The following is a 13,190-nucleotide window of genomic DNA, read 5'->3' on the forward strand; positions in this document are numbered from 1 at the left end:
TTGAGATAAAAAAAAATGTAACCTTTAGAATAATATGTTTTGTATAAGTTATGAATGAATTATCAAAGGAAATTTGCCCTTCTAAATTATTTACCTTGACTTCTGCTCAAGATACTGAAGTAAGTAAACATGCTTCACCTCCTCGCACAACCACAGAAAGAATTATAACTAGTCCTCAAAACAAGTAACACCCATACCATCAGAAAATCAAGCTGTATGGAAGTCTGACAACCAAGGATTTAAAGAAGACACATTCATCCAGATGAGTAGGAGGAGCAGAGAGGCTTAGAGATTTACTGTGGCACTGAGAGGCTCTGGCAGAATGGGCAGTCCTACATTTACATGTGGTAGGTAAAAATCAGGAAGGTATCTTGTGAGTGGGCGATCCTAGCCCCAGGCCAGACCACACAGCCTAGGGTTCCAGTGCCAGGAAGATAAATCCTCATAACGTCTGGCAGTAAAATCCAGTGGGGGTTGGGGCAGCAGGAGAAACTGCCAGATTTTCAGGAGACCCTGCTTAAAGGGCCTGCACAGACTTAGAACACAGGCAGATGTAACTCTCTGGGATTCAGCACCAGGGCAAGGGCTGGAAGGATACCAGTCACATATGGGGAGTAAGGGAAGTGATGGGGAATAGGGTAGGTACCAGGAAAATCTCCAGAAGCCAGGCAGCAGGATTGTCCCTTCTCTGAGTCCTCCCACAACACAGAGCCACAAAGTAGTGAATCAGGTCACCCCATCCTGGGGATTACCTAAAGCTCCCCACACAATTTACAGATGCCTTTTCTACAATTGGCCACCCTCCTAAGACAGGGAGTCAAAGCAGTTCTACCAAAAACACAGAAGCAAACACAGGGAGGCTGCCAAATTGAGGAGACAAAGAAATGTGGCCAAAATGAAAGAACAGAACAAAACTCCAGAAGAAAAAAAAAAAACTAAACAGAACAGGGATAACCAAGCTATCAGATGCAGACTTCAAAACACTGGTGATCAGGATGCTCAAAGAACTCATTGAGTGCAGCAAAATATAAAAGAAGGAAATGAAAGTTACACTAAGTGAGATTAAGTCAAATCCACAGGGAGCCAACAGTGGAGGGGAGGAAGTTAGGATACAATTAAACAATTTGGAACATAAGCAAGAAATAAGCATTCAACCAGAACAGAAAAAAGAAATAATAATTTAAAAAAATGAGGGTAGTATAAGAAGCTTCTGGGACATTTAGATGTACCAACATCAGAATACTAGGGATGCTAGAAGGAAAAGGGGAAGAGCAAGAAATTGAAAGCTTATTTGAAAAAAAGAGAAAAAAATATTCCCTAATTTGGTGCAGGAAACAGACACGAGAGTACGGGAGGCACAGAGTCCCAAAAATGTTGGACCCAAAGAAAATCACGCCAAGATACATCAGAATTAAAATGCCAAAGATTAAAAATCAAGAGAGAATCTTAAAAGCAGCAAGAGAGAAAAAGCAGATAGTAACCTGCAAAGGAGTCCCCATAAGACTGTCAGCTGATTTTTCAAAAGAAACGTTCCAGGCTAGAAGGGATTTGCAAGAAGTATTGAAAGTGATGAAAAACAAGGACCTACAACCAAGATTACTCTATTGAGTAAAACTATCATTTAGAATGGAAGAGCAAATAAAGTGCTTCCCAGACAAGGTAAAGCTAAAGGAGTTCATCATCACCAAGCCATTATAACATGAAATGTTAAGGGGACTTATTTAACAATAAGAAGATCAAAACTATGAACACTAAAACAACAACAAATTCACAACTATCAACAAGTGAACCTAAAAACTACCCCCCACAAACTAAGTAAACAACTAGAACAGGAACAGAATTATAGACATGGAGATCATTTGGAGGGTTATCAGCTGGGAGGGGGAGAGGATAAGGGAAAAGGTACAGGCATTAAGAAGCATAATTGGTAGGTACAAAATAGATGGGGGGGAGTTAAAAATAATATAGAAAATGGAGAAAACAAAGAACTTACATGTACAACCCACTGACATGAACTAAGGGTGGGATTGATGGAGGGAATGGGAATGCTGGGCAGAGGGGTCAAAGGAAGAAAACTGGACAACTTTAACAGCATAATCAATACAATATATTTTTTAAAAATAAATTATTTACCTTGTTTGGAGACAGAATTCACTTAGAAAAAGAACTAGTCCTCACAATACTCTTATAAATTAAGTTTAAAGCATGAATAACCTCTTCTTTATATTTATTTCTGACTTTCTAGCTCTCTAATTTAATACTCAAAATAATAAATATTTAAAATACTTTAAATATCATCATTTATAAATCTAGTATAGTTCATAGTTTACTTTTAAAATTTAAACTAGTTATTAATTATGATTATTTATAAGGTTTATATAGCTGGGGAAATATAAATTGAATTCAAAATAAAAATGTAGTTGAACCATCAAGCTAAATAACTTAATTAGCATTTTAAAGTTAATGGTTAATAAAACTATTTCTCAAAAGTATCACAGTCATTATAAATACATTCATAAATCTGTATCTTTATCCCCTTTTCTCTTTGCTCCTTTTTTTCTTTTATTATCAAGTGTTTTAAACTTCTCAATGTAGATAGGTCTTTAAAGAGCACAATATTATTTTACATGTCACTCTTTTTGCATTCTCTAATAGTGATTATACACTTTTGCTTCTTAGCTTAAGCTGATATCTTCATTTCCAGTATAACCTCAAGTTTCATTTCTCGCAGAAACAAAATCTAATGCATATCAACTCTTTAAATTTCTTCTTCTCTTCTCAAAGCCTATATCTGTATTCATTCTTAAGTATACTAAAGAAATAGTGAGTGGAATTTTTCTGTTTTAAAATTGGTGTGACAGCCCAAAGTTAAGAACAGAAATCCCTAAACATAACACATTCTAAACTTGGGATGTCCATTAACTGTTGGACTGTCATTCTTCCATAAGGCTTACTAAAAGGTGCCACCAGAAAATCCATCTTATTTTTACTTAGAAAACTCCACTAATAAAATTAAAAAATTGAAAAAAGAGATATCAGTTTTTTCAGAGTGCAAAAGTTTTTAAATGAAGCTACTTCCTTACTCTCTTCCTATGGAGAGGCACAGAGTCTGCTTCCCGTCCCCAAACACAGAGAAAGGCCACAAGAAAATAACTTGCATAATGGAGAGTCCTGTAGAAACAGGACACTAGCAATTTTTTTCCAAGTAGAAAATTCACTTAACCTTTGGATATATTGTTGTGCCCTTTGATGCTGGAACAGGGAATAAAAGCCCTGGAGAGAGAGGGCATGAGGAAGAGTGAGAACAAGGCAGTACCCTTGATATCCAAGTTTTCAAGAGATCTAAAGATAAATGCCCAACCTGCATTTAGTCCTGAAGTTGGAAGTCATGAAAGCAAGATGAAATTGTGGACTTGATAATAAGTATCATGCATTGGAGCAGGTTCTGGGTAAACTAGGAGAGAAATGATCCTTGACCACAGGCCTACAAGGGAGGGGATAAGCAGTCTTTGTCTCCTCAAGACTCTTCCTGACCTAACACCAGAGATAGAGCTCAGAAGAGAGAGGGAAGTTAGTCAGAGTAAACCACACCCCACTTCCAAGCTGATAGAGCTACCAGAGATCCTTCTGCTGGAGAAAGAACCTAAAAAATAAAAAGAGTAGAGCTATAGAAGGCTTAGAATTAAGCTAAATACATATTTTTTTAAATTTTATTTATTTATTTTAGAGAGATGGGAAAGGGAGGGAGAAAGAGAGGGAGTGAAACATCACTGTGTGGTTGCCTTTAGCATATCCCATACTGGGGATATGGTCTACAACCCAGGCACACGCCCTGACTGGGAATCAAACTGGTGATGCTTTGATTCACAGGCCTGTGCTCAATCCACTGAGCTACACCAGCCAGGGCCAAAGGCTAAATATTTTTAAGGGACCACTACCAAACAGGAAGGCTATAGCTGGTAGCAGAGATATAAAAAAATTAAAATGTCCCAGGTATATATGAGTTAAAATATCAAAAATATGACTTTCTTTAATAAAGAATTTTATATTCTTTATATTCCTTTTATCTAAGCTAATTCTGACATTTGTGATCTTTACTTTAAAATATTCCTTCCAGACCTTGCATCTTTTTGGTGGGCTTTATTTCCTTAGCCAAACATCTTCAAGCTTCACTCCTAAAATCTATACAATGCAATCAATACAATGTAATACAATACAATACAACACAACACAACACAATACAATATAATACACTACAATACAAAACAATACACTGCAACCACATCTCAACTCCAGCTTGTACCCTGCTATTATATTCTACTATGATTTTCTTAGTAAAGAAATTAACAAATAATGAAAGTATCTATCTTCAAGACATCTTAACCATATGCTGATGGATTTCATATTCACACTGGTATTAAGAAAATCTACTTTAAAGCCTACTTCTATTTTACTCCTTTTCTTATTTCATTAAGGTCTGGGTCTATAGACATTTTTTAAAGCTTTTATTTATTTATTTTAAGGGAGGAGAAGGGAAGGAGAAAGAGAGGAAGAGAAACATTGATATGAGAAAAAACATTGATTGGTTGCCTCTAGTATGGACCCCAACAGGGCATGTGCCCTGACTTAGAGTGGATCTTGTGCTTTGCAGAGTGACATCCAACTGAGTCACACTGGCCAGGGCTCTACAGGCATTTTGAATTGGTCAATATTCCCTAGGTAATCTCATCTATTCCCAAAATTTTTGTAACTCTTTTATGCTGCCATTTTCCATATCTATCTCTCCAGTCTTGACCTTTATTCCAAGCCCTACATGTATCTGGTTGTGTATTCATTTTCTGTTCTTGATCCTTGCAGAAACAACTCACATTCAATATGCCCAAAACTGAATTTATTCTCAGAACCTTTTACCATGTCTTTCTGAGGTCTGTGTATCAGTAAATGGTTACAGCACCATATTTTTTTCTACCTTGTTTCATGGCATTTAATAGACACTCAATAAATCTTGATTAATAGATTAGTAAATATTTAATGTAAAAAGAAATTATAACTAGCATGAGGACCTGCAGATGTATTTTTGTTAACATTTTTCTTAAACACTAATCTTATTTTTTGAACAAATAGTTGAATCATTTAAACAAATACCTAGAGCAATTAAGTATACTATTCATCACTACTTATTATTTTATATTTCAAATAATGGAGTTTATTTTCTCTCTTTATATCAGTTCAGTTTATTACTACTTATGCCCATCATGTTCTCACATTTTCCTCTCTACCCAAATTTGGTACATTTCATAGGATCTAATTCAAATCTTTTTTTTTAAATAATTTATTAGGGTGACATTGCTTCACAAAACCATATAAGCTTCAAGTGTACAACTCAATTAACACATCATTTGCACACTGCATTGTGTGCCCATCACCCCAAGCAAAGTCTCTTTCTGACCCCTTTACCCTCCTCTTTGCCCACCTCCACCTATCTGCATGCCCCTTTTCTTCTATTAGCACACTGTTGTTTGCATCTGTGTGTTATGTATGTATGATTTTATGCCTAATCTTTTCACCTTCTTTTGTCCAGCCCCCTACCTGACAAATGTCAAGCCAGCCTATTTCCTGTATCCATGCCTCTGTTTCTGTTTTGTTCATCAGGGTTTTTTTGTTGTTGTTCATTAGATTCCAAATATAAGTGAGGTAAAAAAAATACATGACTAAATCATGCAAATAAGATCCATCTCTTTTTTCCAGAATAATTAATGTTGTTGCATCATATACTCTTTCTCAAAGCTTATGGATTGCTAGTTGTAGACCAAAAAACCATGAGATATGTTCAAAAATGTACCTGTCACAAGATAATGAACAATGCCATTGGCATTTGTCTCTGACCCACTGACTCATTCATTAGTCAAGCTGAAGGAAAACAGTTCACATTCTTTACTGCAATGTTATCTTAGGTGCCAGAGAGCCAAAATGAGATAGATGGAGATAGATATACACACAGAGCTCATCCAGCCTCTGTCTAAAGAAGGCTTACTGAAAAAGAGCTCCCTTATTCAATTCTACAATTATCTGCTTAATTAAAATATTAATAAACTATATTAAAATATTTTGGGGGGAAATGTCAGTTTGATGCACTGTGTAAAAAAAGTCTTTGCACATGGAGAGTGAAAAAAATTGTATTGCAGGGTACAATAATTTAATGTGTGAAGTTTAAGTATCTAAGATATCTGCAGGGCCTGAAAAGATATATGGAAATAAATTGTTTTCCAAGATAATGCCACAGGAAATAATAACTGAGTGATCTCTTTTTCAAACATTTTTGATGTATTTCTCTTGGGGTTTGAAAGAACTTAAGATTGAGCTGCTTTCAATTCTAAAGTATAGAAGATTCAAAGAGAATTAGTCTTATATTCCAATAAGTTAATTTGGAAGTAACCATTAGTTTAATTTATTGGTGCTCAATTTCCATAAGTGACGTGAAGGCAAGTAGGAAGCCTTATTAAATGAGCAATATTTTCTCTAACACTTCCAGCCTTTTGCTACAACTTTTATATCTTTGTCTTCCTTCTAAAGATTCTCTCTAATCCTTCATTTATACTATTCTATTCATACCAAATGTTTCTTTTTCTTAGAAACCCATTAGTGGGGGGAACATTTTAATTTGTGCTTTAGGAGGCAGAGGATGGAGTCCACTCAACTACTTTTCACTGGAGGTGGTCATGAGTGCAACACTAGACACCTTACAAATCACAAAGAAGAAAGACACATCCTCACTGTATCCTGCCCCGACTGCAGAATAACGACCAAATAGTTTTTGGTCTTTTAAAACACTAATTATTAGGGTATTTTGTCATACAACAATAAATCACTGGTATGCAGGAGATAATGTAGTTGTCAGGATATTGGCGTAGGGTGAATATTGTCAGAAAAAAAATATGGGAATGTTGTAAATGTAAAGACCAAAAAATATGTATTATCAGAATCAATGAAAAAATGTGATTTTATATCTGAAATTAAGTTTAGAGATATTCTAAACCATAATTTATCTTTGAGAAAATTGATACAAATGAGGTGAGTGGACTAGCCATATGTCAGCAGATTAAATTTTACAATTTTTGCTTGCTGAATTCCTGTAAACATTTAATATAGAAGAGAGTAAAACAAATAATATAAAGGTTAATAAAGATGTAAAAGCTACAAGGGCATTTAAATATGAATTTCTATTATCTCCATTATTGGCGTGTATGAACAGGCCCTTGATTTTCAAAGGAAAAAGACAATAAAATAATATCTTTTTGCAGTGTGTCTATGTATTCACACTCATGACATATTTTGAGCACATCTTCATAATGACTGAATCACATATTCATATAGTAATCACAGAGGAAAAGGGAGAAGCAGGGCTTTATAGCTACTTCTCTTATGTATATATGAGGTCTATCCCAAAAAATCCAGCCATTAATATAATGAAAATAGTTTGTGTGACATTGATGTATCCCAGCAGCCAAGGAGATTGGACTGGAATGCACATGTGTGAACAATGACGATTTCACTGTACTAGTCAGTGGGGGCAGTAGACACTGCTGAGTGATCATGTGTAGTGTGTGGTTGTCACATTCAAAATGACTGAATGAGTAGAGCAATGAAGCTGCTTAATTTTACATTAGCCTTGAACATTCCTCCATGGGAACTATTCAGATGATTCAGAAAGCCATAGCTGTGGGCAACGGGTGATTGGCAGCTTCATCATGATTACATGCCTGCTCGTACATCATGTCTTTTGTAGCTTTTTTGGCAAACTATCGTATCACTCAGGTGACTCAGAATCCTACAGCCCAGATTTGGTGCCCTGCAACTTCTGACTTTTCCCAAAACTAAAATGACCTTTGAAAGGGAAGAGATTTCAGACTGTTCATGAGATTCAAGAGAATATGATGTGGCAGCTGATGGTGATTGGGGAACTGAAGTTTGAAGTCCCCAGGTGCCTACTTTGAAGGAGACTAAGGCATCATTGTCCTATATGCAATCTTTCTTGTATCTTGTATCTTCTTCAGTAAATCTCTCTATTCTACATAGTACATGGCTGGATACATTCTGGACAGACTTTGTGTGTCTATACATGTGAAAACATATGGACATTCATTCCTATTTAACAACTGTATTTAACATCACACAATCTATGACATTGTACATGAAAAAACAATTCACTGAAGTCAATATGTAGATGTAACCAGCAATATGAAGTTGTTGTGGAAGTCTCATCACATTGTATTTGATTGAGTATTGAATTGTAGGACCAGAGTTTTCATTCTCAATGTTATCATAAGCAAACTTAGTATAAAACACCATTTATTACATATCATTTCAAATTTTTAATTTCATTAGTAAAGGTAGATTACAAAAAAATTTTTTTTTGGATTTAGTGATGTAAGAAAAATTAGCTGAGAAAATCTTTTAGTATGGTAATCAGCAAAGTATTATTTATAACATACATAGGTTGTATCATATTGGAGCACAACTCCACACATCCTGGTTCAGAAACCTGTGCTGCTAAAGCTGACCTACGTAAAAATCTTTCCTTTCATTAATTACTCTAAACTATTCCTTTCTTCACTACATGACATCACTTTTCCATTGTCAATTCCAAACTCTGGTACAACCCAACTCTCGGGAGCCATGTGGGTTTTTTTTTAATTGTTTTAAATTTACTTTTAGAGAGACAGGAAGGAAGGGAGATAAAGAGGCAGAGAAACATCTATCAATTGCCTCTCACATGTTCCTAACTGGGGACCTGGCCTGCAACCCAGGCATGTGCCCTGACTGGGAATCAAACCAGCAACCTTTTGATTCACAGGCCAACACTTAATCCACTGATCCACACCAGCCAGGACCACGTGGGCTTTTTGACATTGGGCTTATGTCCTGGTGATTCAGCTGCTCTGGGCCTATGTCCAGAAAAGAAGGTTATGAGACCAGAAAAAGATTCTCCTTAGAAAATGATTCTGGAAGCTCTGTAGTCAGATATCAATATCAATGTCTCCAGGATTCTAGAGAGATAGAGATACTACACCCCAGCCAAAGTGTATTCCAGACATTTTCATGTTAATCACAAATTAATCATTTAATACTTTTGTTTTTAGCAAGCAATTTTAAGAATATTTACCCCAATTTAATATAATTTTTAAAACATTTAAATGACTAAATAATATAAAAATGTACAGAGTATCAGAAAATAAATTCTGAATAAATGGCAAAGAATACTATCCTACCTGTTTTTCATAAGTTGTCTTCAAGCAAATATTTAATAAGTAAATATTTAATAAGGTTAATAAAGTTAAAGTCAAGTTTATTTTTATATGATGGATATAATTTCAATTCAATGTCAAATATTTTAGTATAAAATATTTCAATCATGTAGAAAATATAGAAATATATAAAATTAGTAGTATGCACACTACTCAGCTTTAAAAATACTCATATTTCTCTAGAAAAGTTCAAGTCAATATGGCAGTGTAGGTAAATGCAGTCCTTGGAACCTCCCATAGTCACATCAAAACTACAACTAAATTACAGAAGAACCATCATTCTGAACCACCTGAAATCTAGATATATAGAAGTCCTATAACTAAGGATGTAAAGAAGAAGTCACATCAAGACTGCTAGGAGAGGAGACATACAGTGGGCTGGTCCCACACCTACCTGTGGTAGATAAAAATCAGGAGCAATATCTAGGCTGTGGAGGTGTCCACTAAGGAATGAAGAGTCTCAGCACCACACCAATCTCTCCCAACCAGGATTCCAGTTCCAAGAAGGAAAGTCTCAAAAACTTCTGGCTATGAAGACCAGTAGGGATTGTGACTGAATGAGATGGCGTGCAGCTGGAGTCCCAGATTTACCTCTTAAAAGCCCACAAACAGACACAAAATCACTTTCTCTGACCTTCTGTACTGGGGCAACAGCTGAAAAGACACCAAGGTCATATGGGGAGTAACTGAATTGTCTGACTTCAGAAAAAGGGCTGGAGATGAAGCTTTCTCATTGATGAAAGTGCTAACAGAGGTCATTGTTCCTTTAATGAACCCTCCTCCACCACCACAGAGTTAGCAGATAGGTGCCATATCTGAGTCTCCATTAACCTTGCACATGTTGTTCACCTTGTCCTGGTGATTCCCTAAAACCCTGTTCCACAAACTTGTGGGCCTACCCAAACCATTTCTAGTGACTGTTCCATAAAAAATGGCCTCTTTAGGCTCATGCTTCCGATTTTCCTAAAATTTCTCAAACACGCAGCACCTGGCTCTTTATACCATGTGCCTCTTGATAAATGACCCCAGAACTGGCACTAGCATCAGCCAGCCTCAGTCTGCCGCGTGCCCTCTCCCTGCACAAGTCTTCTACAAATTGTCCTATAGCTTAGTCTGGGTGGCTCTGGGAAGAACACAACTGTGTCTAATCTTGTGTCTCCTGGGAGGCCCCAGAGCCAGTACACCTACTGGAGAGCTCCAAACCATGCCCAAATATATTCCAACCCCCTCTGTGAGTGACACACTCAAGGGGTGGACTCAGTAAGCGTCAAGGCCCCACTGAAGTGAGTCCTACTTCATATTGTAGGTGCTTGCACATCTCCTCCCCTGCAGTTGCAGCTGACCCTCACAGATGATCAGCCTGAGGGTCAATCCCTCACAGTGATATACCAGTGGCAATCAAGGTTCAACCACAACAGGACAATACACACAGCATGTGTGCCTAGAACATTCAATGAAGGTAACCAGGGAGGCTGTGCCACTGAACTCTATAAGACCCCTACTACATAAGACCACTCTACCAAGTCTGGGAGAAATAGCAGGTTTACCTAACACAGAAACAAATACAGATTAATAGCCAAAATGCAGAGACAAAGAAACATGTCCCAAATGAAAGAGCAGAAAAGAATCTCTGGCAAAAGAACTAAATGAAATGGGGGCAAGCAAACTACCCAATTCAGAGTTGAAAACAATAATTTTAAGTATGCTCAAAGAACTTAATGAGAACTTTAATGGTGTTAAAAAAGGACATGGAAACTATAAATAAGAGCCAATCAGAAATGAAAGATACACTAACTAAAACAAAAAAATATGTTATAGGGATTCACAGTAGAGTAGACAAAGCACAGGATCAAACAGGAGATTTGGAATCAGAATGGAAAAAAAAATAAAAAAAAAAACTAGAGTAGTGTAAGGAGCCTCTGGGACAAATTCAAGTACACTAACATTCACATCATGGGGGTGTTAGAAATAGGAGGGAGGGAGTAAGAAATTGAAAACCTATTTGAAAAAGATAATGACAAAAAAACTTCCCTAATCTTATGAAGGAAATAGATACACAAGTCCAGGAAGCATGGAGTCTCAAACAAGATGAAACTAAAAAGGCCCACACCAGGATGAATCATAAGTAAAATGCCAGAGCTTAAAGACAGAAAGAATCTTAAAAGTAGCAAGAGAAAAGCAGTTAGTTACCTACAAGGGGGTTCCCATAAAACTGTCAACTGATTTTTCAACCAAAACTTTGTATGCCAGAAGGGATTGTCAAGAAATATTCAATATGATGATAAACAGGGACCTACAACCAAGATTACTCTATCCCACAAAGCTATCATTTAGAATTGAAGGGCAGATACAGAGCTTCCCAAACAAGAAAAAGCTGAGAGAGTTCATTACCACCAAATCAGGATTTAAAAAAAGGTGAAAGGGTCTTTTTAAGAAGAAATAAAGAGATAAAATTATGCATAATAAAATGGCTACAGATACATATCTATCAACAATTATTTTACATGCAAATGGATTAAAAGCTCCAATCAAAAGACATAGATAGGGTGACTAAATGGATAACAAAACAACACCCTTACATATGCTGTCTACAAAAGACTCATTTCAGATTGAAGAACACACCTAGACTGACAGTAAATGAATGGCAAAAGATATTTCTTGAAAATAGAAACAAAACAAAACAAAAACTGGGGTAACAATACTTGTGCCAAATGAAACATACTTTAAAACAAAGGCTATAAAAATATATAAAGGACCCAGGAATTCTACTTCTATTTATCTGAAGAAACCCAAAATGCTAAATCAAAAAGACGTATAAATCCATATGTTAATTGCAGCATTATATCCTACAGCCAAAATGTTGTAGCATTATTGACACAACCTAAGTGTCTATCAATAGATGAATGGATAAAGAATTAATGTATATACAGAGTGGATTATGACTGAGTTATATAAAAAAAGAAGAATGGAAACTTCCCATCTGCAATAACATGGATGGACCTAGAGAGTATTATGTTGAGTAAAATAAGTTAGAGAAAGACAAATGCCAGATGGTTTCACTTATATTTGGAATCTTAAAAAATCAATCAATCAATCAGTAAACAGAACAGAAACAGACTCATAGATACTGAGAACATTTTGACAGTTACCAAATCAGGGGCAGGTTGAGGGGACAGTTGAAAAAGGTGAAGGGATTTAAAGGTACAAATTGGTACTTACAGCATACTCATGGTGATGTCAAGTACAGTATAGGGGATATAGTCAGTTATATTGTAATTACTATGTATGGTATCAGATGGGTACTTATTTATCATGGTGATCACTTTGCACATTATATAAGTATCTTTTAATCATATGGCTGTGTATCTGAAACTAATATGGTATGTCAACTGTAATTTAAAAATAAAATAAAATAAAATTTTAAAAATTATATTTGTATATGTTAACATCAGGGCTGGTAGTGTTCATAAAATGAAACATAATAAATATTGACAGCTGAGTAGAAAATTACCAATTCTATTTTCTCCCCTCTTGATCCAATGGAAATCTTGTACACAGAACATTATCCTTGTTTTCCTAAAAATGTATTAACATTAACACATTTTAATTTTTTTAGATTTGTACAATTCAATGTATAGACTATTCATTGTATAACTACTTTAAGCTTCCCATGTATGCATATATTAGGCTTAAAAATCTGCTGTTATTAATAAGTATTTAGGTAATTTCAAGATTTTGCTACTTTGTGCACTCCTCTTTGTGCCTCATTCTCTTCATTTTTCAATTGGAAATATAATTGTATGATCCTCATAGTATTTCGGTGGAGAATAAAATAGTTAATAAATATAAGAATTGTGCCTGATGCAAAGTAAGTACCACATGTAT

Source organism: Phyllostomus hastatus, unplaced genomic scaffold, assembly GCF_019186645.2.
Source record: "Phyllostomus hastatus isolate PE091 unplaced genomic scaffold, TTU_PhHast_1.1 phas_contig_113, whole genome shotgun sequence".
NCBI lineage: Eukaryota > Metazoa > Chordata > Mammalia > Chiroptera > Phyllostomidae > Phyllostomus > Phyllostomus hastatus.